This window comes from Carcharodon carcharias, chromosome 28 (assembly GCF_017639515.1).
Source record: "Carcharodon carcharias isolate sCarCar2 chromosome 28, sCarCar2.pri, whole genome shotgun sequence".
Taxonomy (NCBI): domain Eukaryota; kingdom Metazoa; phylum Chordata; class Chondrichthyes; order Lamniformes; family Lamnidae; genus Carcharodon; species Carcharodon carcharias.
In genome coordinates this window covers 31880973-31907839 of record NC_054494.1, presented here as the reverse complement: position 1 = coordinate 31907839, position 26867 = coordinate 31880973, and the positions used below count along the sequence as shown (strand labels likewise).

Genomic DNA, 26867 nt, shown 5'->3' with positions numbered 1-26867 from the left:
AAGAACTCTACTGAGGGCCGTGTCTGTAATGTCAGGACCAAGAATAATAACCTCATTTCCAAAGGCACATGTCTGGAGTGTGACATCAATAGAGACAAGGTGCCCAGTTCTCTGTCTGAGCTGAATTTTTATTTCAGAATGTTGAGTTGTTGATTTATGAAGGAACAATGCCAATTGCTGACTGATCCAGGCAAAGTTTTTATTTTGATTTGCTACAGAAATTGGCTTTTATCATGTATTTCGAGCAGATCCTACATGCCCTCACTGCCAAGAGCAATAACAATCCTCAGAAACGCATTCATTATGCAACCTACTGCATGCAAATTACTGCTGCACAACATTTATGGAAAACATTTTTGATTCTACAGGAATCTAAAAAAAAAAGGCACCTCTGACAGTGCAGCACTCCCTCAGTATTGACACTGACGTGTCAGCCTGGGATTTTTGTGCTCAAGTCTTTTGACCTTCTGCATCAGAGGTGGGAGTGTGATACCAACTGAATCACAGCCAACACCGCTAAAACATTAGGTGTGAATCTAGTGTTCAATGTTGAAATCCCACACCATCTTTTATGTGAACTATTTAAATGCCTCCAGTTGTAAATATAATTAGTCATGTAGTTTTACTGCTCAGAAGAGAAATTTAACACAGTTCATAAAGGAGAGCATCCTTCAGCACCCACTCTCCTCAAACACTACCAGCCAGAAGGACAAGAGCAGCAGTATCATGGGAACCATAATTTTGTTGCTCGACAAGCATCATGACATATTTGTAAATAACTGGTCCTTCATCATTGCTGAACCATTCCCTGCCTAACACTATTCTGAGAGCTCCTTCACCACAGACTGCAGTGGCTCAACAAGGCCCACCACCACCTTCTCAGAGAAATTAGGATAGGGAAAATGAATGCTGGTATTGCCAGCAAAGCCACATCCCAGGAAAACATAAAATTGTACAGAAAGATTGCAAATGATTGTGATGTTCACAGAGACATTTTTTGTTGTTGTTGGTCTTTTCACACTATCCACGTGTGTCTTTGCCAGATTCCACTGAGTCCCCATCCGGCAACAACTTGACTTTGAAATCTTCAACCTGGTCTATAATTCCCTCTGCAGTCTTGTTTCTCTCTCAATCTCCAGCCTTATATCCCAACTTATTGCATTGTTGTGTGTCCGTCCCTTTCTCTGCTCAAACATTCTTGACAGATCTTTGTGGAATCACTGCCCACTTCCTGGAATTTTCTCTGTCTCATTCTACCCCTCCTCAGCTTCCGAATCCTTTGCAAAACTTACACTTGAACCTCATCCTTGATTGACTTCCCCAGCTCTTCCAAATTTCTGAGTGCTTGCATTTTTGCCCCTTCCTTGAAGTGCCTTGATTTTAAAGGTATTGTACTAATGTAAGTTTGTTTTTTGTATTTTCACTCTTCATTTCCTAGAATCTTAAAATTGTGACAGCAGAGAAGAAGGCTATTCAGCCCATTGTGTCCATGCTGGCTCTCCTAAGGAACAGTTCACGTACTGTCATTCCCCTGCCCTCTCCCCACATCCCTGCACATTTCTCCTTTTCAGTTATTTAGAAAATGTAGAATTTACAGCACAGCTCTGCCCATCATTTCTGCGTCAGCCAAAAACTGAGACCGCCCCAGCCTAATCCTAATATGGAGAGAATAATGTGTAATGGAAGGATTTGCAGGATGTAGAACAGCCTGACAGGCCATGATTTGAATATTTGTTCCATGGTCATTATCATGTGGGGCTGGGGGTTTAGTCATGCAGGGCAAGGGGGCTTTATAGACTCTGACAAACCCTCACAATGATGGGAAGGCCACTAACACCACTTGGAACTGAATATCCTGCTAGTTATCAAGCCATAATTTTGGATTAGAGCTCCCATCTCCATGACCATCTGTCAGGGGTTTCAAACCTTGCATCTTTGATTCAGAAGCATGAATACTAACACTGAACCAAAGACTCCAGTCTGAGTTATTTTAATCTTCTACCAGCTATAGGAATGCCATTCACCTGTAGCAAGTTCTAAACCTTGGCTCAGTTCCCTCCTGTCATCTGCTCCGTGCTGTGCCAACTGCAAGCTCTCATGTCCCAGGGTGATTCCCCTGGATCTAAGTCTGAATTAATGAACTGTTGACGAAATTAACTGGTGCTTCCACACCTTTGGATCTCCCTATTATCATCCTCTTTTCTGATATAGGTCCTGAATTTCAACTATTATTTTAAGGCTAACTTTTAGAAGTCTATGTTGTCATTGTAAAATAAATTCAATTGGAAAAAATATGATTAGTGTAGAATAGTGAATTATAATTTATATTTCTGCCAAGGTACAAAGACACAGATTTAACTTCGTTCAGGCTCTGTCTGTCTTAGATTGCATTGATTTTGCCCAGAAGCAAGTTCTGCACCTATGTTTTGAAATGGAAGTACAGTAGATCATCTCATAGGTATTAAGAGGCCCTGGGTGGGAATGCAGTTACCTTTAAACATTTAAATCAAAACCAGGGATTTATGTGTCCAACAAAAACAATGCACATTAAATAGGTAAATGCACTTATAACAGATAAGTTATTCCTGTCACCAGCCATGCTTCAAACACAATTTTCAAATTCACTTTGATAACTCACTGGACATATAATCCATGTGGGTTTAAAACAAAATGATGATGTGAGAGTGTATTATCCAGGCTGCTTCTCTCTGGAGTCAAGTCAGAACTAAATATAAAGTTGCAGTGTACACAAAGCCCTGTATCATGTCAGTCTAATGTCACTCAACTATGTTCCAAATTAATCCCCCACTATCTCTGCAGTGTGTGCCCTGTGACTGATTAGTCAGTACCACTGCCGCCAGTCACTGCATGTTATCAGTGAGACAAGCTGCTTAATTCGCCTGCTGACTACTTCCTCTATCAGTTTGATGTTTCCTGTCTCAAATGATGTCTGAAATTTCCTAAAACATGATAGATATATAAACTAATCAGAGACAAAGTAACACACACTAAATGCCTAAGTCATCTACTTATTCATCAAGAATCAAAAATGATTGTCTCACTCCAGAGATTTGAGTACATAATCTAGGCTGACACTCCAATGCAGTGCTAAGGGAGTGTTGCACTGTCAGAGGAATCGGCTTCCTGATGAGACGTTAAACCAGCGAATCTGATAACACTTCAAAAATATTTCATAAAGCATTTTAGGGGGTCCTGAGGTTCTGAAAGACAGCAGCTCCCAAACCCAGGACCTTTATCACCTAGAAGAATAAGAGCAGCAGGTACATGGGAAGACCACCACCAGCAAGTTCCTCCAAGCCACACACCATCCTGACTTGGCACTACATCGCTGTTCCTTCACTGTCACTGGGGCAAAAAACTGGAACTCACTCTCTAACAGCACCAATAGCACATGAACTGCAGGAGTTCAAGAAGACCACCTTCTCAAGGCTAAATAGGGATGGACAATAAATGCTGGCCTTGCCAGTGACATCCACATCCCATGAATTACAAAGGTGCTATATAAATGCCGGTTCTTCCTTCCAGATAAGAGGGAAGGCTTTTTATGACAATGTGTTTGGTAAAGGGGAGAGGGTATGGACAGGTGTCCAGGGTTTGGTACTCTTTTCACATTGGATAAAGTGGAACCTGTAGCTAAACTGGAGGACAAATGCAGCACTCCCACATTTTCAGTCCAGTTTAACTGGCCTGTTAATAGAATTTGAATCCACAGTCTTCCAACTAAAAACACCATGGAGAGATGATGGTGCAGTGGTAATGTTACTACACTAATAATCCAAAGATACTGGGTACATGGATTCAAATCCTTGTATAGCAACTGCTGAAATTTAAATTCAATTAATAAATTTGGAATATAAAGCCAGACTTGGTAATGGTGACTGTGAAACCTTTGTTGATTTTTGTAAAAACCCATCTGGTTTAAGGAAGCAAATCAGCCTACATATGACAGCAATGTGGTTGCCTTTTAACCTTCCTCTAAAATGGCCCAGCAAGCCACTCAGTTCAAGGGCAATTGGGGATGGGCAACAAATGCTGGACTTGCCAGTGCTGCCCACATCTGATAAAAGAATAAAAAAAGCCCTGGAGCTTGAGGCCAGAAATTGTTTAAATCACATGGGCTGATCTGAGCAATAGTGATATTTATTTTCATTCAAGATGAACTGTATTGGACACAGGTTAAGTCCTGGCTGACCTCGTCATGGTGGTCTTACACTAGTGAAGTTACATGCGACTTTTCCAGACAGGCCAGCTGTCTAGTAACCCTATAATTTTGTTTTCAATTTGAAAGTGAAGAATATATATTTTACACTGAAGATCTTCTGTGATAGCGGGATGAATTGAATTGCAATTTCAAAGAACTGGCAGTCACAATGAATTGATTGGCTTCCTTCTGTTCTGTAAGATTCTATGAACCTATTTTAACAGATGTGTGCAAATCCTCTGAGAATTCTCTCTGGGACTGAATGAGATCTGAAGGTGCAAGTAAGGAAAAAAAAAGACAAAAAATAATACATGTACATGGAATTCAGCGACAGCTGCTCCTTTTGACTATAGAGACAGCACCGACTGGTTGGGCTGAATGGCCTGTGTCCTGCTGCACTATCAATGTCAAGTTACATTGCCGGGTTCAAGTCTGTGTCCCACCTCTTCGGGCAACAGCGATTGGTCGTACGTACATGATTGACACCCCAATCTGAATTGTGATTGGTGATTTGTCCCTTCGATCCACAAAGAGTCTGAATGGTCATCTGGAGGGACAGGAGTGACCCCCGAGTGAGCCGCGTCACCCACCAGCCCCACTGAGTGAAGGACAGAGGCAACGGGACCGATTCCCGATAACCGGATACCGCTGCTCCGGAGGGGGCGGCACTGCGCCTGCGCAACATCCGGGAGCCTGCCGCCGCCGCCGCCAGCGGGAAGGGGCGGGGTTTGTTTGCGTCATTGCGTCGGGTGCGTGAGGCCGTGACCGAGGACGTGGCAGCGCCAGAGAGACCGGGAGAGAGAGCGGGGGGGTCGCCGGTGAGTGAGCGGTGGGGGCGGGGGGGGGGGCTAGTGGGGGAGAGGATGTCTCGGCGGGGCGGGGGAAGAGGAAGAGCAGGAGGAGGTCTCGGCCCAGCCCACGATCCAGGCCCCGGCCCTGCCCCCCAACCCCCCGGGTTCACCTCAGAGCAAGGCCCAGGCTCAGCCTTTCTTCCTGGGCCCGGCCTTAAAGGGCGAGACTCGGATCAGTCGCCTCCGTTGCTCCTTCCCCCGGTGTCGGCAGCGGAGCCTCGGTCCCTGTGAACCCTCCCCTTCCGCCCCCTCCCAACACTAATCCCGCCAGACGCTCCCCAAAATAGCCCCTCTGACATTGAAAACACCCCCAACACGTCACCCCCAGTGCCCCCCACACTCACCGCCGCCCGCATTCATTGTCCCCTCCAAAACCCCCCCCTCGCCTCCCCGCCAAACCCCCCCTCGCCTCCCCGCCAAAACCCCCCTCGCCTCCCCGCCAAAACCCCCCTCGCCTCCCCTCCAAACCCCCCCTCGCCTCCCCTCCAAACCCCCCTCGCCTCCCCTCCAAAACCCCCCTCGCCTCCCCTCCAAAACCCCCCTCGCCTCCCCTCCAAAACCCCCCTCGCCTCCCCGCCAAAACCCCCCTCGCCTCCCCTCCAAACCCCCCCTCGCCTCCCCTCCAAACCCCCCTCGCCTCCCCTCCAAAACCCCCCTCGCCTCCCCTCCAAAACCCCCCTCGCCTCCCCTCCAAAACCCCCCTCGCCTCCCCCCAAAACCCCCCTCGCCTCCCCTCCAAAACCCCCCTCGCCTCCCATTCAAACCCCCCACTTGCCTCCCATTCAAACCTCCCTTGCCTCCCCTCCAAAACCCCCCTTTGCCTCCCCCCAAAACCCCCCTCGCCTCCCATTCAAACCCTCCCCTCGCCTCCCATTCAAACCCTCCCCTCGCCTCCCATTCAAACCCCCCCCACTCGCCTCCCCTCCAAAACCCCCCTCGCCTCCCATTCAAACCCTCCACTCGCCTCCCCTCAAACCCCCCCCGGCCTCCCATTCAAACCCCCCACTCGCCTCCTCTCCAAAACCCCCCTCGCCTCCCATTCAAACCCCCCCTGCTCGCCTCCCCTCCAAAACCCCCCCTGCTCGCCTCCCCTCCAAAACCCCCCTGCTCGCCTCCCCTCCAAAACCCCCCCTGCTCGCCTCCCCTCCAACCCCCCCTGCTCGCCTCCCCTCCAACCCCCCCGCTCGCCTCCCCTCCAAAACCCCCCCCGCTCGCCTCCCCTCTAAACCCCCCCCGCTCGTCTCCCCTCCAAAACCCCCCCTGCTCGCCTCCCCTCCAAAAGTCCCTGCTCCAACTCGCTGCCAATCCAATACCCATTTTTCTAACAGCAATCCCCTTCCTAGAATTTGCTTCCTTACAGCACTGTGGGTCCACATGGTCTGCAGCGGTTCCAGAAGGCAGCTCACCACCGTCTTCTGCCATAGAGGGAGTGCAATGGATATTCACCATATTCATCCCTGGAATGGTGCAATGGAGTTATGAGGACAGATTGAGGAGACTGGGCTTGTATTCTCTAGAGTTTTGAAGAATGAGAGCTGATCTCTTTGAAACTTACAAAACTCTTACAGGGCGTGAGAGGGTAAATGTAGATAGGCTAGTGAGTCTAGAACCAGTGGACACAGTCTCAGGATGAGAGGCAGGCCATTTATGTCTGAGGTGAGGAACTTCTTCGCTCAGAGGATGATGAATGTTTGGAATTCTTTAACCCAGAGGGTTGTGGAAGCTCAAACATTGAGCATGTTCAAGACAGGAATCATTAGATCTCTGGACACTAATCAAGGGACATGGGGATAGTGGGGAAAAATGGCATAGAGGTAGTTGATCAGCCGTGATCTGTTTGAATGGCAGGGCAGGCTCGGTGAGCCGAATGCTTTCTCCTATGTTCCTGTGTTCTCAAGGCAATAAATGCTGGCCGAGCCAGCCATGCTCACATACTGTGAAGGAAAAATCACTCCCTCCAAAATGCTCTGTCATCTGACAGTAATGCTCCACCCATTCCCACTCAACCATACTCCATCACTCCCCATCAGCAGTCCATGGCCCTGAATACCCACAATCGAGCCCCGAATCCTATTAATCTTTGTCGCAAATACTCTCCCTCCACCACCCCTTGCACCCTCAAATCCTCTGAACCTTCACACCTGAATACACGCTCTCCCTCTCAGCCACTTTTCAACCAAACTATAGTTTGAAATCTCACTGTAAGGCAGGCTTCCCTTGGCTCAGTTTGTGTCAGAGAGTTCTGAGTTCAAACTCCATTCCAGGGACTGGTGCAATCTGAAGCAAGGACTTGCATTTATATAACACCTACAATCTCATGTCTCAAATGAAGTACTTTTGAACTGTGGTCACTGATGTAATGTACAAAATGCTGTTTTAGCAATGCTATTTGAGGAATAAATATTGGCTAGGATGCTAGTGAGAACTCCTCTGCTCTTCAAATAGGACCTTTTACTTCCAGCTTAGAGGGCAGTTGGGGCCTCAGTTTAACATCTCACCAGAAAGATAGCACCTCTGACAGTGCAGCACTCCCTCAGTACTGTGGTGGAGTGTCAGCCTACATTTTGTGCAGAAGTGTCTGGAGTCTGTCGTGAATTCACAATCTTCTGACTCAGGTGAGAAAGTGACCCACTGAGCCACGGCTAGTGCCAAATGTGTAGAAATGCAATTTTTGTTTAACCTGCATTGTTTTTCTTGCACAGTGCAAAAATTTGGTGGGGAAAAAGTAATTTTCTTTGTTCTTGATTAGTTCCTCGCAAAACTGCACTGATATTTCTACTCATTTAAATTGATAATAAGGTGATCAGCTACAAGAAAACTTGAGAGCTTGATGCAGTAATTTATTGTTTGCCATGCTGAGAGTTTAAGATTGTCATATAGTTTGGCTGGTGAATTCTGTTTCATCAAATTGTGGTGCATCCAAGTATTGCGAGCTCCAGAGCCAAAGCTTGGTGATAAATGTGATCTTCTTGGTGATAAACTGGACACTAACATTTCATTACGCTGAGCGTACTGATGGTGTAGTTCCTGTAAATCCATGGCTATTTGATCATTGTCCATCACTCTCATCCCTTTTTCTGAATGTGTATATCCCAGTAGGACATCTGTCATTTCAAGTCACTGGTTTGGGAACAGATATAGAAGCATCAACTGAAGCCAAAGTTGTTCTACATTTCAGCACTGGAAATAATTTCTAGCTAGGATCTTCGCTGATGGTTATCTATCTGTCACCAGCTGTGGTTTGAAATGATTCCTTGTCTGATTTGAGGTTGTTAATGAACCAAAACTTTCTAGCTTGATATTGTAAAAGCAAAGCTGTCCTTTCGGTTCTCATTTTGCATCTTGTTCCCAGGCTTTATTTCCCCATCCTGACTGCTCATGCTCTTTCAAGCTGAATTGACTGTGTGCAGATATAGCACCGGAGGAGGCCACTCAGCCCATTATGCCTGTTCCAGCTCTTTGAAAGAGCTATTCAATTAGTCCTTTTTCTTCCCCATAGCTTTGCAAATGTTTCCTTTTCAAATATTTATCCAGTTCCCTGTTGAAAGTTGCAATTGGATCTGCTTCCACCGCCCTTTCACACAATACATTCCAATCATCTCAACTGCGTTAAAACAATTCTCCTCCTCCCTTGGTGCCTGTTTGATTGTGAGCTAACCTTTAAACCCCACATTTAGACCACCAGCTAGAAAATATTGTCTTTTTGTCTGTTCTGTACCCCTGTACATATTTTTGCTGCCATTGGCCTCAAGTTCTCCAGCTGTCTCCTCTCAAGCCTCCTGAGCTCAGCTTACCTCGCCTCACCTCAATTCAAATACTTGCCACATCCTGTCACCTATTAAGTCCTGCTTACATGACTTTTGTCACCTGCATTAGTTCTTGGTCCTGCAGCATAGTGATTTTGATACGTCTGTCTATCACCTTCCAGCGGCCACACCGGCAACCGAACTCTGCAATCTCCTCCACCCATTTAATGCTCACCCATTGCTCTCCCTGGACCATTGGTAGCAGTGTTTTCAGTCATCACAGCACTCTGGATTTCTCTCCCTAAGCCTTGCTGCATTGTCACATTTCTGTGCACTTGCCAAAGCTACTCAGGCCATCCTTTCCTAACTCTTCTTCCAACTCCATATTTCCCCCTGTGAGTTAAAGTGTAAGTTGTTAATGTTTTATGATTTTAACCCAAAGTTTACCTTGGAATACCTGGTCAGAACCTGATAGTGAAAACCTCTGTGGCTGGCTTTGCTGCCTGAACTACTCCTTTCAGCTGGAATTTAATTTTCAATTTTTCATAGTTTGTACTGTCATCACTAACTAGTTGGAGTTAATTTGAGTAAATATTTCAAAGAATACCATTTTTAAAAAGATTGTTTGCTTTTAAATCTTACAACACTTGAAGATATTAACCTCAAAAAGAATCATTATTTGCTGCCATTTCCTGATCATGAAGGCAATTAAACAACATATGCCTCTGCTTTTTGTAATGATCATCAGAATCATATAATTATAGTTACAACTAATTGCTTTGTCAGTTGGACATGAAAGGATGTGATGCACGCTCCTGTTAGAATGACTTGAGTGCCCCAAGTCCCACTGAACTCAGTGCGCAAAGAATTAGGCAGTTTGAAGCAGTTAACTTATGGAGAAAGTAATTCATCAGAGTGTGTTAATTTAGTAATTTTTTTTATTCGTTCATGGGATGTGGGCATCGCTGGCTAGGCCAGCATTTATTGCCATCCCTTGTTCAGAGGGCATCAGTCACATTGCTGTCGGTCTGGAGTCACATATAGGCAGATTTCCTTCCCTAAAGGACATTAGTAAACCAGATCGGTTTTTACAACAATCGGCAATGGTTTTGTGGTCATCATCAGACTTTTTTATTGAATTCAAATTCCACCATCTGCCATGGTGGGATTCGAACCCAGGTGCCCAGAGCATTACCCTGGATCTCTAGAATACTAGCCCAGCGACAATACCCAATTGCATTTTGGAGAGAGATTAAAAAGATCAAGACTTAATATTTGTGACCTCACTGGTTCTGTCTGCCTCTGATTTGTTTCTTTGGCCACAGTCTGTTAATAAGCAGTCTTATTACGCAATGTCAATTGGACTGAAGTATTTTCTTTCTGTCATGCTCTCGTCTTTTTGGTTTTTACTTTTCATCAAGCTGTCACTACTTTCTCTCCCAGTGCGTTACTGTTTACTCATATGGTTCTGGCATTTCTCACTGTCGCCACTCTCTCTGTTTATGTGGCATAAACTTGCAACAAGGCTTAGAGTATTAAATAATAAAGACAGGCTGAATAAACTCTCATTCTGTTTGTATTCCCTTGAGTTTATAAGGTTTAGTAGTGATCTGATTGAGGATTTAAAATATTTAAAGGGTTTGATACAGTGAAACAATTTCCTCTGGTGGGGAACAAAGGAGCAGCATTAAAGCTTGACCATTGAGTAGGGAAATTAGGAAGCATGTTGATGCAAATGAGCATAGAAATTTGGAATTCTTCCCTCCACAGGGCTTTGAATGTTGTGACAATTGAAGGTTTTGAGACTAAACAATCGATTTTATTTTTGTATCAAGTGATATGTAATTGAGGTAAGTGATTGAAGTTGAGATTCAAATCAATAGGATCGAATTAGGTAATGGATCAGACTAGGCTGAATGGCCTCCTCCTGTTCCAGTTCCAGAGGCTACTGTCAGCAGCTGTACAATATCCTAAACAGTTAGTGAATGGCAGGTGAAATCATTTGCAGTGAAAACACTTCGGAATTTAACATTTCATCTTCTTGCTTCCAAATATACTGCATAATGGTCTCTCTTTTTTAATGTATAATCCAGAAATCTGGCATGTGTGTTTCTGTTGCACAATTCAGCCTGTCCCGAAGGAGTGCGAGTTTGAGAGAAAATATTTCTTGGAACACAAACAGATGGACGTCTTAAGAATTAAATATGCCAGAATCAGAACAGGGAAGGGGTAATCTTGTCAGCAGAACTTTGGAAATCTGTAGAATTGATGAATAGTTTGAGAGGAATGGCTGAGTAATGGTCAGCTCTAAAGCAGCAGCACTCATCACTGGTCACAAGGATCCAGGATCTCTGCAAGATGGGTTTTCCCTTTCCCAATGTCAGTTTGAATCTATTGCAATGTCAGGGGACCTCCTGGTATCCAGCAATAGTAACACTATCAAGAAGGACCAGTTACACTGAAGTTTTCTGACAGACAACATACCAGAAAGTCACTCTTGACCAAAAGTTTATCAAGAGTGTGAAATAAATGTGAACGTACACATGGGGTGAAGATAAAAGCTGAAATATAATGAACTTTTAAGAAAATCTAAAAATGTAAGTTTTTGCCTTGAGGGAAAAATCTGTCATTCCAGAGATATCAAATTAGTTTTTCAGGGCCAGTAAGGGTGTTTGGCAGTAATCCTGAGTCTATTACACTATTAAAAACTCAGTTCCTAATGGAATGTTAGCCTTTATCGCAAGAGGATTTGAGTACAATTGTGGTGAAGTCTCTCTTCAATCGTATAGAAGCTTGGTTAGACTGCACCTGGAGTACTGTGTGCAGTTTTGGTCCCCTTGCCTCAGAAAGGATATTATTGCCATGGATGGAGTTCAACGAAGGTTCACCAGCCTTGTTCCAGGGATGGAGGGACTGTCTTATGAAGAGAGATTGAGGAAGCTGGGCCTGTATTCTATATAGTTTCAAAGAATGAAAGGTGATCCCATTGAAACCTACAAAATACTTAAAGGAATAAACGGTAGATCCCCTGGTTGCGGAGTCTAGAACCAGGAGACACAGTTTCAGAATAAGGGGGAAGTCACTTAGGATTGAGATGAGGAGAAATTCTTCACTCAGAGGTTGTGAATCTTTGGAATTCTCTACCCCAGAGGGCTGTGGAAGCTCAGTCATTGAGTATGTTTAAGGTAAAGATTTCTGATTAACAATAACAAAGGGTTATGGGGATTGCTTGGGTAAAAGGCATTGAAGTGTTCTATCAGCCATGATTGGATTGAATGGTGGAGCAGGCTCAAAGGGCTGAATGGCTTTCTGTTCCTATGTTACACCAAGTCGCATCTAATTAACAAAACATAAGCCCTTTAAGAGGTTTTACAGCTAAACTTCAGTTCAGTGATTCTGAATTGATTAGCCTGGGAGGTCTGAACAGTGCACCTTCTGGAGAAGCATGGAATCACTGGCAGAACTTCCGAAGTTGCCATCAGTTTGGTGGAATAATGATGGCAGACACTGACAGTTTCACCATCATTACCACCACAAAACCTGGGCAAACATTGTTCTGTCTGGGAAGTTGTATTCATGGCAACAAAATGTTATTTTGTTTGGAGGTTGAGGTCATGAGCTGATTTTAGTAATCTCAGCTTTTCACTGGTCATTAACTGCAACAGTCTAACTTTGAGTAAGTTTCTTTTTCCAGAGTAAATAAACTCAATATTCCATGTGTGAGCTATCCTGACAGGTGGAACGCATGTTTCTCAGTTTAGCATCCATTTGTATATTATTGGCCGCAATCACATTAACTTCTGCATGTCACTTAGTTTACAGCTCTTCTTGAACTGGTCTGTTTTGTTCCTCTTAATACAACCACTGCCGTTGCAACTGTTTAAAAAAAAGATTGAGGCAGAATCTTTACAGTCCCTGATTAGAATTGGCCACAGTAAAATAAATTTACGAAAATGGACTTGCATTTATTTACAGCCTTTCATGATTACTGGATATCCTAAAGTGTGGCTGTGATGAGAAATAATTGCTGAACTGAAGCTGGCAAGTCTGCCTTACCTCTCTGCGCATTTCCCACTTTGCCCTGTGACCCATCCTGCTGTACAGTGCATTGTCCTTCAGTGCTTGTGTCATTGCTGTGTGTCTGGGTGCCTTGATTCAAGTATATAAATTGTATCAAACTTAGCTTTTCTATTTTGTTTTGCCCATCCACGCTGTATTGGATTGCTCACCTCAGAACCTGTTGCGATCTTTTCTGTCTACCTCAGGCCTTGACCTGTGAAATGTGTTCTTATTTAAACGTTTAAACTTCTTGTTTCTTAAAAAACATTTTTGATTCTTTCAGGAAAACTGCGTGACCTGATGCCCATTTTCTGTTAAGCCGTTAAATACTTTTCCTGTTTTCAGTTTTCTGTGAGTTGACTCTTCTAAAAGCTGTAGGTACAGGTTGAATAACAAGATGTTGCCAGCATTTCCCAGAGGTGTGAGCAATTCTGCAGTTTCCCAATCAGCCTCAGTTTAGTCATTGGTATGCTCCCTGTGGGGATAATTGTATTCATTATTTCTGATTATATACAGTAAATCTACAGTCTTCTTGGTTAAAATGCTAGGGGTTTATCAAGCTGGTATTGATGGGGAATTCACAGTCATAGTCCTGTAGAGTGACTGCACTATTGTAGACTAAGATTAGTACAGGAAAACTAAGTGAGGAGCAATAAAAGCAGGAATCCCATGTGTAACATCACGAGAGTGCAGATTTTGTCAATTTGTAAGTTGGCTGATATTCTGTTCTGGCATTGGGGCAATATATGCACGGACAGTTTGGTATAATGAGTTTTATTTCTAAACTATAATTGTAGATTAACAGATTGTGTGGTATTCTTCCTGCCAGTAGGAATTGTGTGCCTGGCATTCAGTGTCAGTTTGGACAAAAATGTGGACAATTCTGTGTGATACTGAAAACCTAGAAATACTCTTTTGGAATCTTTATATATTTCAATCCGAAAAGATTTTGTGCAACCCTTATTTTAGGACAGAGTAGTCTGAACATTAATAAGGCAATGAATGGATGGTCAGGAGTTTACTTAGATCATAATAGAGTCCCTGTCAATGGGCACATAAAACTACAAGTCTATTTGCTGCTGGCCAACTTCAGAAAGTTGCCACCACTTGGTATATGCTCTCCTCTTTATGTGTACAGTACACCAAGTAATCACATTTTTAACTTGCATTGATGGCAGCAACTTGAGAGACTTTGTTCCAAATGTGAGGTTTTATATGATTGTTGTTTTGGAATTGTTTTATCTTAAGGTAAGATAGAGAAATGAAGTGGTCATGGATGTACTGTGTTTAGATTTCCAGAAGACACTTGAAAAGGTGCCACATCGAATGTTATTGTGGAGAATAAAAGCTCATGGTTTAGGGGCTAACATATTGACATGGATAGAAGATTGGCTAACTAACAGGAAATAGAGTACATATAAATGGGTCATTTTCTGATTGGCAAGATGTAATGAATGGTGTGGCACAGGGATCAATGCTGGAGCCTCTTGTTCACAATTTATGTGACTTCGATGAAGGGTTCGAAGGTATGGTTGCTAAATTTGCTGATCACAAAGCAGGTAGGAAAGTAAGTTGCTAACAGGATATAAGGAGGCTACAAAGGGATATAGATAAGTTAGGTGAGTGGGCAAAATCTGGCAAATGGAGTATGATGTGGAAGAATGTGAAATTGTCCATTTTGGCAGGAAGAATAAAAAAGATGAGAGATTGCACAGTATTGAAATGCAGAGGGATCTAGTTGTTCAAGTGCATAAAATGCAAAAAGTTAATAAGCAGGCACAGCAAGTAATTAGGAAAGCTAATGGAATGTTATTGTTTATTGCGAGGGGAATTGAATATAAAAGTAGGGAGGTAATATTTCAGTTTTAAAGGGCAGTGATGAGACCACATCTTGAGTACTGTGTACAGTATTGATCTCCTTATTTACGGAAGGATGTAAATGCGTTGGAAGAAGTTAGAAAAGGTTTACTGGACTAATACCTGGAATGGGCAGGCTGTCTTATGAGGAAAGGCTGAACAGGTTAGGCTTGTATCTGCTGGAGTTTAAAAGAGGAAGAGGCGACTTGATTGAAACTTAAGATCCTGAGGGGCCTTGAAAGGGTAGATGTGGAAGGGATGTTCCTCTTGTGGGAGAACCTGTTTAAAAATAAGGGGTTGCCCATATAAGACGGAGATGGGGCAATTTTTTTTCTCTTGAGTCTTGAGGTACGTCATGAGTCTTTGGAACTCACTTCCTCAAAAGGCAAAGCCTTTGAATATTTTTAAAGCAGAGGTGGATAGATTCTTGATAAGCAAGGGGCTGAAAGGTTATCAACAGGCAGGAATGTGAAGTTAAGGTTAAAATCAGATCAGTCATGATCTTATTGAATAGCAGAGCGAGGCTGAGTGGCTTACTCCTCCTAATTTGTATGTCTGTATGTGACCTGTTCTGAATTCTGCTGACGGCAAATATGGGTGGCCTGGGTATTAACAGTTAAAGGGGGGACCCAGGTTGTTTCACTCGGAAGAAGGTGAAAGATATTCCGCATGTAAACAATGATCAAAGCATTTGTGCGGACACTGATCGTTGACTGTTGGTCTCCAAAGTCCCAGAAAGGTGTTGGGAATGTCAGATTTGGTAAACAGTTATACCTTAATTATCTATTTAATTTCAAGATAAAATGATGTTAGGAGTCTAATCACGTCTATCCTGAAACAAGGCCCGAGGCGATTCAGGTTGCCGTGGAGCTGACTTTGAGAGGGAAAGAGTACATAGGAAGTCATTGTAGGATTGGATTACAAGGTTCTCCTAAAAGGTGTCCCTGCATTTCGCGGACAGGGCAGTCTGCCACGAACTGAGGGGGAGTAAATAGAGGCGGTGTGTTTCTATGGCTCACAGTGCAGCAATGTGGTGGGAGCTTGTGCTCGGATTGGAAGGATCAAATTGGTGAGGTTTTGAAACAAGGCTGGAAGATTCGCCTAGCTTGAGCTAAAGGGTAAATCTCCTTGAAAACCCTGATTGTGAAAGACAGTCTGGGGTTGAACGTTTCCAGGCTGGGAATGGAAAAGGCTGGGGAAGGCTCAGGAGCTAAGGATCACTTTAGACTGGTTCAAGGAGAACTGAATGCCTACTTGAGGGGAAGTGTTACCATGGAGTGGGAAATTTTTGGTTGTTTTAAATGTTAAAAGGAAAAATTTGCGTTCTGTAGTTGAAAGAATAAGTTGCCTACAAAAATAGTGTTCAGTCAATGTTGCTTTGAGAACTTGAAATCTTGGTTAAGTTGGTCACTGGAAATTCAAATTTCTTTTGAGAAGTTATTAGTCTCTACGGAGATTGTAACAATCTTGACTTGATTTAGGCACTGAGCATAGTTTAGGAAGGAGGGCTATGTCCATCAGGTTGTTAGAGGTTTTAGTGGGCACTAAGTGACTGAATGATCTCTCCTCTGATGGTGCAGTGAGGTTTCCCAGTGAATAGCTGATCCATGCAAGTGAGGAAGCTAACCCTCAGCAGCCAGAGTGACCGTAGGGACTGACAGTTGCGCTAAGTGCTGAGAAAGGTAGAAATAAACCACGATGGCTGACCCTGTGGACCTTGCCTTTGAAAAGCACATGTGCGATAAGAATCAGGCTTGTTTCAGGTAGCACATCCACCCCGCCCCCTCCCAGTATTGAGTAACTGAGTAATACTCATCTATAAAACAAAACCAGAATTACCTGGAAAAACTCAGCAGGTCTGGCAGCATCGGCGGAGAAGAAAAGAGTTGACGTTTCGAGTCCTCATGACCCTTCGACAGAACACACTGTCGAAGGGTCATGAGGACTCGAAACGTCAACTCTTTTCTTCTCCGCCGATGCTGCCAGACCTGCTGAGTTTTTCCAGGTAATTCTGGTTTTGTTTTGTATTTCCAGCATCCGCAGTTTTTTGTTTTTATGCTCATCTATAATTCTGTTCAAAGATTCTGTTCTCCAATCACCCTTATGCTCACTGTCCTACTTTGACTCCAGTTCTGACTATGACTTCATTTTAAAATTCTCATCCTAGTGTTCAAATCCGTCCATCGCCTCATCCCTTTCTCTCTGCAACCACCTCAAGTCCTTTAATCCTCTAATCTCTGCACTTCTAATTCTGTCCTCTTGCAGATCCCTGTTTCAAATACTCCACCATTGGCAGCTGTGCCTTCAGCTGCCTGGCTCCCAAGCTCTGGAATTCCCTCCCTAAACCGCCCCGTGTCTCCACTTCTCTTTCAGTCTTTGAGAGGTTCCTTAAAACCCATGTCTTTACGCACAATTTTGCTTATGTGGTCTAAATATCTCCTTATGTGGCTTGGTGTCAAATTTTGTTTGGATAACACTGCTATGGAGCACCTTGAGATCTTTCATCCCGTTAAAGATTCTACATCAGTATAAGTTGTTAAGCCAGTGGAAAGTTGTGTAGGGGTGGGGGCAGGCGGGGAAAGAGGTGTAATCCCAGAGTTCTGCCCAATCCTTTGGGTTCTCACCCAGCGGGTTAGGTTAAAATTACCCCCTTTGAATGAACCGAGTATACGCAACTCAGCCATGAACCATTATGCATTGTTCTTGAAAAATTGCAGTTCCCTGTCTCCTGACTTGCCCCAGGACTGTGGCTGTTAACGCTGTTTTTAAAAATGGTGTCGCTTTTCAACTGCTTCTGGTTCAAGTTACTAAACTTAACACAGGGTAGGTTTAGGTTTGCCTGGGAAACTTGTTCAGCAACTTGACCCATCTGTGCCATTGAATCAGCAAAGGCTGTGTGAGGGCGTTGAACGTGAGTAATGTTCTCCATTTCACGAACCATTATCTTGCTCCTGACATTCCAATGAACAACTGTTCATAAATGTATGAAGTTAAATTCTGGTACCTAGTAGTTACCTACCATATAATGATCACAGTCATTGGGTACAAACTTTGTCGATCAGCTCAAAGGTTTAGCATTAATATAGAATGTTTCCCTAAGTAAAAATCTGCAAAACATTAAAAATAGTTCTTTGATCATACGACACTTTTATGTGTCATTTAGGCAGGGTCGATCTTTGAACCTTATCAAGGCTTCATGCCTACAACAAGTATTTATCAGCTGTATAACAATCAGCTTCTCATCAAATAAAATTGTTTATTTTTATGTGTTATTTAGGCAGGGTCGATCTTTGAACCTTTTCAAGGCTTCATGCCTACAACAAGTGTATATCAGCTGTATAACAATCAGCTTCTCATCAAATAAAATTGTTTATTTTTAAATATGTGGAACCTGGAATTATATATTTTCAACTTTTGTACCTGAGGCTGTAATGCTGACTTCTGCCAGATTGTGGTTATATGCATCTTTGACAGGTTGGTTAAATAAAATAGTTCCAAAATATAATTTTATGCATTGATATCAGATACTTCATGACTTGTGATGAACCTTTAGAATATTTTGTAATGAAATTGAAAAACCTGAATTACATGTGACTTTTGCAGTTACAAAAAATTTTGTTTGTGCTTCAGAAAATATGGGTGGTTTCTGTCATTTCTTTAACAAAACAAACTGGTGTCAGTGCAAGAACGCAGTTCCCTTTAGTTTATCTGAAACATGGGAGCAATAGGTAACTTGGAAGCTAGAATTCATAAATCAATGTGCAAAGAGAGGGACGGCTGAGCTGACAGGTAGACACCAAACTATAAATCCACAAACTGAGCACCAACGACACACCTTTAAGTGGTTTGATGTTTTTCTTTGCTAACTGAGACTTTGTGAGATTAGATTGGTTCAGCTGCCATGGTACCTTGTTCCTGTATATTGTAATATTTGATTAGCGGAGAGTTCTGAGTTAGTAATTCAGTCCAACAGTCCTGAATTCCTAACAGCAAATGATGCCTAAGTGGGTTGTGAATGTTGTCAGAACCCATGGGTTGAGTTATCCAATTCATTCCCTGCTGCAGCCTTTATTACTCATGTAAAGCTACGTTGTTGGGTTTCGATACTTGGGCAACAAATCTATTAAAAATGCTCTATTTTAGGAAGTTTGATAGGTTTATATTAAAGTCTGGCATTTCATAACTGATGGCTCAATCTGCTACCAAAGATAATATCGAGTTCTTTCTCATTTTGTAGTACCACCGGACAAGGGTTGCCCTAAAGCTTGTAATTCAGTGATCAAAATAGAATTATCAACTAATCGCAAACATTTCAACATCCTTAATTATGCCACAAGTTTAGCTTTTCTGTTCCTGTTCATGTGGCATGGTTCAGTTTCATTTTGGTGAATACTTCGATATGAATTGCTGTAAAGCCAAAGATTTAAGGTTGCTTATGTACTCTGAGCCTTATTGATAAAGTATTCTTTTTACCTGGGTAGCGTGACATTCAACTTGGAAATTTGACTAAAATTATTTTATTATAAACTGCTATCCTACAAGATAGGTTTAAGCAGAGTGCAGAGATTTTGATCACTTCATGATCTGAGTAGCAATGTTTGTTTTGGGCACCATTTGATATTTGTGGCGCTTACACTGAGTCATGAATATAGCTTTCATCTCCAAATTAATGGATGGGGTCAGATATTAAGCAGTGCTTTGACATTAGGTGACTTCACTTATGAAACCCATTGTTTTGCTCTGCAGACTTATTACAACATGTGGTCCAAATCCTGAGTTAAGAATGATTCTTTGCTCAAAGCACATTTAGAATATTGGAACAAAAACAAAAATTGCTGGAAAAACTCAGGTCTGACAGCATCTGTGGAGAGAAAGACAGAGTTAATGTTTTGATCCTGTATGACTCTTCAGAACTATAGAGAAGTAAAAATGTGGTGAAATATATACTGTTTAAGAGGAATGAGGTATGTGAAGCTGGATAGAGGGCCAGTGATAGGTGGAGCAAAGGAGAGATTGCAAAATATTGTCATAAACAAAAGGTCGAAAGGGTTTTGATGGTGGTGATCCTGGCTAAAGGAGATGCTAATGGTGACATTAAGAGTAGAAAGGATGAGCAAGTGACAGATGGCCCTAGTGGGGGTGGGGTGGGAGGAGGGGACGATTTGGGAAAAAAAGATCAAAATAGGCTAAAAGATGGGGATAAAACAATGAATGGAAATAAATTTTAAAAATAATAAGAGATAGGTTGGGAACAAGTTTATAAAAATGCATATTTGAAAAAAGGGGATCAAAAAGGGGTGAAGATGGAGGAGAGAGTTCATGATCTGAAGTTGTTAAACCCAATGTTAGAATGAGCTCAATGTTTAGAATATTGGAGACACTTTGTGACTGTCTTTGTTGTTGTTGTGTACTCAGTTACTCACCCCTCTGATGCCTGAGTGCAATGCAGCAAAGACATTGAGACTTGAGTTGCCATCTCACTTTAGCTGCCTCCCCTGAACCCACACATTTTCATTGAATGGAATTGAAAACTTTAAAAAATGTTTTTATTGAACTTTTTCAAAGTTGGTCCACAGTGCTTGTTCTTTTGTAAAATTATTCAGAATGAAGGAAGGAGTAGAACAGTGAGAGAAATTTAAAGGATATTGTCTCCATGGATTTTAGTAAGGTATTTGACAAGGTCCCACATGGCAGGCTGGTCAAAAAGATGAAATCCCATGAGGTACAAGAGAAATTGGCGAGTTGGATCCAAAATTGGCTCAGCAACAGGAAACAAAGGGCAATGGTTGCTGGATGTTTTTGTGAACGGAAAGCAGTTTCCAGCGGTGTTCCACAGGGCTCAGTGTTGGCGCCCTTGCTGTTTATTGTATGCATTAATGATTTGGGCTTAAATGCGGGAGGCGTGATTGGGAAATTTGCAGAGGGCACAAAAATTGGCTGTGTAGTTGATAGTGAAGAGGGTAGCTGTTGTCTCCAGCATGATGTCGATGGTTTGGTTGAGTGGGCAGAAAAGTGGCAAATGGAATTCAACCCAGAGGAGTGTGAGGTAATGCATTTGGGGAGGCCAAACAAAGCAAGGGAATACTCCATACGGGAGGATACTTAGAGGGGTAGAGGAAGTGAGAGACCTTGGAGTGCATGTCCACAGGTTCTTGAAGCTGGCAGGACGGGTGGATAAGGTGGTAAAGAAAGCATATGAAATGCATATGACGAGGTATTGAATACAAAAGCGGGGATGTAATATTGGAACTGTATAAAACGCTGGTTACACAGCTGGAATTTTGTGCATAGTTCTGGTCATCACATTACAGGAAGGACAATTGCTGTGGAGCGAGTGCAGATGAGATTTACAAGAATGTTGCCAGGGCTTGAAAATTGCAGCTATGAGGAAAGTTTGAATTTCCTTAGAACAGAGGAAGCTGAGGGTGACCTAATTGAGGTGCACAAAATTATGATGGGCCTAGATAGGGTAGACAGGAAAGACCTGTTTCCCCTAGCTATGGGGTCAGTTACCAGGGGGCATAGATTTAAGGTAAGTGGTAGAAGGATCAGAGGGGACATGAGGAAAAACTTTCACCCAGAGATTGGTGGTCTGTAATTCACTGCCCGAATTGGTGGTTGAGGATGAAACACTAGATTCATTTAAAAGGTTCCTGGATCTGCACCTGAGGTGCTATAACCTGCGAGGCTACAGACCAGGTGCTGCAAAGTGGGATTAAAATGAGCGGCTAGTTTCTTTGTTCTCTTTTATTGGCTGGCGCAGACATGATGGGCTGAGTGGCCTCTTTCTGTGCCATAACTTTTTTATGTTACTTGTGCTGAGCTCTTTAGTCATTACTTTGCTAGTCTCAGAGTTGGTGGTCTGCATTATAACATGAATTCTTGCTGTTTGTTGAGCTGGTATATGTCTTGTTTCAGAACTGTGGCAGTATAACTGCAGCTGAAGTGTTTTGTTAAATGTGAGGCTATTTGTTTTTATAGTACATGAACACTGTTTATGTGAACCACTTTGGAGACAGAACAGAAGTTTAGCAATTACATACCTGTCCCCTGATTCTGCTAATGGCTGGATTCTCTCATGTAGCACAGGCACAGAATTTACTTGCTGCATTAATTGGAGGATGATGCATAGTGGCAACAGATTCATTATTAAAAATCCCTTATGTTCTCCATGACAGGTTTTTTTTTTTTGCTGCTTTCGTAGTGGACTGGCTAATTACTGAGAGGGCAAATGTCATCAATCCAAATTATATCCTTCCACCAGTGACTTTGGGAGCAGGAGAACTGCCCTTCACCTCAGCCATTTGTGTTTTCTTCCCCTTCCTTGCTCTTTTCAGAGGTTGTATTTTTATAGTGCCTTTCACATCCTCAGGGCATCCCAAAGCATTTTGCAGTAAATGAAACACTTTTAACGTGTTGTCACTGTTGTAATGTAGGAAGCATGACAGCCAATTTACACACAGCAATCTCCCACAAAGAGAAATAAATGAGATAAAAACAAAAAAACTGCGGATGCTGGAAATCCAAAACAAAAACAGAATTACCTGGAAAAACTCAGCAGGTCTGGCAACATCGGCGGAGAAGAACCAATGCTTCCAGACCTACTGAGTTTTTCCAGGTAATTCTGTTTTTGTTTAGAGAAATAAATGGCCTGATCTTTTTAGTGATGTAGATTGAGGGATAAATGACCAGGACTCTGGGGAGAGCTCCCCCTGCTCCTCTTTGAAGCACAACTGAATTACTTCAATTCCTGCCCAGAAGATTTTCGCTTCATAGGTAAACTAAACTGTTGAAAGAGCCTGGCTGTAAATCCCAGTTACTGAAAATGACCCTGTATGAATGATTGTTCACATATGCACACAGGCAGAACTGGCTTGGCTGCAATTCCTGAGCTGGACCAGTTTCACCCACAGTTTGTGCTGAGTTAACTAATTTCAACCAGGTTAATAAGGGAATGCTAAAATTGCCTTGAGTGAATCTGGACTAGGGAGGGGGACTTTTCCCAGGGTTTTAGTTCCTAGTTGTTTTTCAGCAAACTCATGTTGTGGCTGACTGAGATGGCCCAGCAAGCCAGTCAGTTGTTACACAACCACTAGTATATATGAATATGCTACAATCTTGGTACCAGTGTTTGATTCAAACTGGCAAGGTGCCAATTTGCTGCTGTGGTAAGGGTGTATGCCCCAACTCAACAACGAAACCAAGGAAGATTTCTATACCAAACTTAACCAAGTTCTCTGTAGGGTTCTGAAGGAAGGCAGACTTCTGGGAGACTTCAGTGCCAGAGTTGGTAGAGATTCCAATCTCTGGAATGGAACTATTGGCAGGGAAGGAATTGGAAATGGCAATTCCAATCATAATCTTTTCCTTAACAAATGCGCGGAAAACGGGCTTATCATGTCCCATCAGAGGAACAAAAATGAAATGTCATGGCGACACCCACTGTCCAAGCATTGGCACCTGATCGATTACATCATCATCTGTGACTGGAATCGCAAAGATGTCTGCGTCACCAGAGCAATGGCAACCTGATCACTGCTTGACCAATCACCAACTTATTAGTTCAAAAATGTCCATCAAACTGGCTCCGAAATGACCAGTGCAACAGAAGAGATGTCCACGAAAGATCAACATTGAAGCTCTGAAGGATCCAATCAAAAGAGACAGATTCCAACAATGCCTTAGGGAAAAACTTTCCAACTTCAATCAAGAGCAAAAGAAGTGTGTTCACAGTGTTTGGGATGTCCTTAAGACCAATGGCATCAAAGCCTGCAAACAGACACTTGGATTTCCTGTCTGCAAAGATCAGGATTATTTTGATGAAAATGATCAAGAGATCAACAAACAGATTGCAAGTGCAAGACTTTCTGTGCCGGGTGGAATAGCCCAAACTTAAAAGCAAAAGAAACTGGCTTACCAGCAAGCAAAGGCCAAGGTACAAAGGAGCACCCGCAGCATGAAAAGCCAGTGGTGGGTAGATAACAGAAAGGAAATTCAACATCTCATGGACGTGAATGATATTCATGACTTCTTCACTGTCACAAAGACCACTTGTGGCCCAAGCACTAAAAGACCAGCTCCTCTGAGGCCTAAGGATGGGGGAACATCTGATCAAGGAAAGGGAAGCTGTCAACACATGTTGGCGGGAGTATTTTGAAGAACTTTTCAATTAAGAACCAATTGTTGATGAGTGTTTTCAACTCCATCCCACAACAGCCTGTTAGAGACGAACTCAGAACTCCGCCAATGCCTATGGAGGTGAAGAAAACCGTCAGACAAATGAAAAACAAGCAGCAGGATGTGATGGAACCCCCGTTGAAATCCTTAGACATGGAGGAGAGGAACTAACATTACAGCTTAATGCCCTCATCCTACGGACCTGGAATGATGAGGTTCCTAATGATCTCAAGGATACTATTTTGTGGTGATCTTCAAGAAAGGGGTCTAATCCAACTGTGGAAATTACAGAAGCACCCCTCTGCCTTCCATTGCAGGAAAGACCATTACAAGAATCCTTCTGAATTGAATTATTGCACTTGCTGAAGAGCTATTCCCTGAATCTCAATGTGGGTTTAGGCCACCAAGTATGGCCGACATGATTTTTACAGTTTGCCAACTACAAGCAAAATACCGTGAACGACATCAACTGGTCTACATCACATTATTTGATTTGATGAACTCCTTTTACTCTGTACATTGTGAGGCACTCTGGAAGATTCTGCTGAAGCACAGATGTTCCCCAGAATTCATTACCATCCTTTGCCTACTTCATGATGACATGCGAGCAGTGATCCTTAGCAATGGATCCATTACAGCCCTTTTTTGGTTTAGACAGGAGTCGAAACAAGGTTCCGTCTTCACCCCTAACTCTTTTTCTCGATCTTCCTTGTTCTCGTGCATTGTCTGTCTAGAAAAAGCTCCCAACTGGAGTGTAGCTTATTTATCAAATGGACAGTAAACTATTTAATCTCAGGGAACTCCAATCAAAAACTAAGACCACTCCGACCTCAGTCATTGAGCTCCAATACGCTGCTAATGTTGCATAAGTGCTATTTCGGAAATAGATCTCCTGAGAATCGTGAACATATTTACTGAGGCATATGAGAAGATGGGGCTTAGGCTCAACATTCCAAAGTCCTCTGTCAACAAACTGCAAATGAACACACCCAGCCCCATTGATTAGGATTCATGATGAGTGCCAGGGAAATGTGGAGCACTTCCAGAACCTTGGAAGTTATCTATCACAGAATGCTGACATTGATGATGAAATCCAGCATCACTTGAAATCTGTGGGTGTGGCCTTTGGCCACCTGAGGAAGCGAGTGTTTGAAGATGGTGACATCAAAACTGAAACCAGGCCCATGGCCTACCATCTGGTCATGATCCCTACCTTAGTTTATGGGGCTGAAGTGCGGGCAACATACAAGAGGCACCTCAAAGCACTGGAGTTGTACCATCGACGCTGCCGCGGAAGATCTTACATATTAAGTGGGAAGACAGATGCACCAACATCAGTGTCCACTCACAAGCAGGCACTACAAGCATCGAGGCTATGATCATCTGCCATCAGCATCATTGGGTTGGTCACAGTTTGGATGCCAGATACCAATTTCCCATAGCAGATTGTCATCTTCCAGCTCAGTCAGGGCAGACGCATGAGAGGAAGACGGAAGTGCTTCAAATTTGTGCTGAAAGCCAACATGAAGAAATGCAACGTTGACATAAGCTCTTGTGACATAAGCTTTGAGACCTAACAACAAAATGAAGAGGAAAAATGAGAGTGGCAAAAAAAACACATGACCTGAATTAATAAAACACGACCAGACATCCCATATGACAACAAATGCTCCGTTTGCCATAAGACTTCAGATCCCAAATTGGTCTCATCAGCCATCTTTGGACTCATGGACGCTTGCGAGGAATAACCATAATATAATAGTACACATGAATATGCTACAGTCTTGGTACCAGTGTCTGATTCAAGCACAGGTTGAACTGTGTTGACCTTATTTCTGTAGATTTAACTTGAATTATTTGGATTTTGCCAAAGCAAGGCTGCTTCAGACTGTCCAGCTTTCTTCGCACTGCCTGCCTGTTAATGGGTACAAGGTACACGAGAATGCTGACTTAAGAGGTAATCTGCCTAGGTGCCAGTTTGCTCGTTTTTGAATTTAAAATTGAGTTATGGATTTTTAGTTTTTTTGCTGTTTTCTACAGTTGGTGTGCAGTTGAGTCAACCTATCAGGTCAGAGTGCAAAAAATAAAGAAAAGCAAGAGTGAGATTCATTTGCACTTAAGTACTGCTGTCATATTGTAACTTTCATAACCTTGGATGTCCAAAGCACTTTACTGCCAAAGGGTATTTTTGAAGTATACTCGCTATTGTCATGTAGGAAACCCAGCAGCAAATTTGCGCAAAACAAGATTCCACAAACAGCAATGAGATGGTAACTGATGGTAACTTTTGCTTTTCCAAAATGAGTTAAGGGATGAATATTGCCCAAGGCACGTGAGAGAACTCCTTGCTCTTCATAATAGCCCTGCGTGTCCATTCATGTCTACCTTAGAGCACAGTCAGGGCCTTGGGTTAATGCCTTATCCACAAAAAAAAATCTGGTCCTGAACAGGAGGGATATTGGAGGGGATTTGTTTGGCTGCTTGAAGGCACAGTTTGAAAAGGAGGATTTTGGGGAAGTGTTTAAAGCTATGAAGTGGCAAGACAGGGAGTAGGGTAATTCTATAGAAGTGGCACAGAGTGCTGAATCAGTGGTAGATAAAAGGACGAGGAATAGCGTTAAAGTCTTGAAGACTGTCTATGGGATGCTAGGTCTGAGGTCGATGTAGTAGGGTGGAATGAGACTGTAGCAGTTTGCAAGAGAAAGCTTTGATGGCCACTCGGAGACAATGGAGCTTGGAGAGTACGAGGGAAATGGGAGTTCTGGTGTTCAACTGAGACTGAGTACGATGACTATATTAATTCAAATGAGTTGTAGCTTGTAGGGATTTGGGGCAGGGATGTCAGCAAGGAAAGTTCTGTAACTGTGACATTGAGGTCTGGAAGGCTTCACTTTGATGCTAGTATAGAAGAGGTAGGGACAAAGGCAGATAATGTTGCAGAGGTGAAGAAAAAAT

The 26867-nt window shown here is 42.9% G+C and overlaps 1 protein-coding gene across 3 annotated transcripts in view; it reads left to right on the top strand.

The window, feature by feature from the left end:
- Positions 1-4935: 4935 nt before the first annotated feature.
- Positions 4936-26867, top strand: part of sec24c (SEC24 homolog C, COPII coat complex component) — a 79905-nt gene continuing 57973 nt past the window's right edge. The window contains exons 1-2 of one of the 3 annotated variants that reach the window (XM_041176461.1): positions 4975-5040; positions 7519-7688. The gene's annotated coding sequence lies outside the window, so the exon portion shown is untranslated. Of the gene's footprint in view, positions 5041-6472; positions 7689-26867 lie in introns of those variants that run through there. The other 2 variants (XM_041176460.1, XM_041176462.1) reach the window with 2 other exon arrangements.